The sequence below is a fragment of the Pteropus vampyrus genome, unplaced genomic scaffold, assembly GCF_000151845.1.
Source record: "Pteropus vampyrus isolate Shadow unplaced genomic scaffold, Pvam_2.0 Scaffold19, whole genome shotgun sequence".
Taxonomy (NCBI): Eukaryota; Metazoa; Chordata; class Mammalia; order Chiroptera; family Pteropodidae; genus Pteropus; species Pteropus vampyrus.
Window position 1 is genome coordinate 2,206,852 of NW_011888800.1, and position 677 is coordinate 2,207,528.

The following is a 677-nucleotide window of genomic DNA, read 5'->3' on the forward strand; positions in this document are numbered from 1 at the left end:
AACTATCTTGTCAATATTCACATCAAAATTTGGTGAAATATAACAAAATGTAAGATATCTTAGCAAACAGTGCAATAAATGGCCAAAGCAAAATCCACACCTAACCTATGTGCCTTAATTTTTAAAACACATTGGATCATTAATTGAATGTTGTTTTCATACGAATTATTATCAGCTTAAGTTCTTAAGTATCCAATACTATTTAATTTAAAATCTCCACTAAGCAATACAGAAGAGTTTGATTTTAAGCTGCAGTACTTGTCAATGAATTATCTCCAATGTGTTCACTTTTTCCTGGGAATAATCACCTTAACTTATATTTACACATGCACACAAACTAAACATGGATGACACTATTTCTATGCTTGCTCTTAAAAGTGCATGATGTCTTTCAAGTTATACTGCTGCCTCATTTTCTATTATATACTGCCTCATGTTACAATAACTTCTTTATGGTAGCAATGAATAGGTAGGGCCTTGGACTATTTTAAAAAATGGCTGTTAAGTCAATCACTCATTCTTTGTCAAATTAAAAGAGTTAACTAATTCACTTTGACTTAATTCAACAAATATTTATTGAATGCCTACTAAATGCTAAGCTCCGTGATGCTATGGCACTGTGATGTTAACAATCAATAGGAGAGAATGACCTCCCCTCTCATCGAGCTTATAATCTA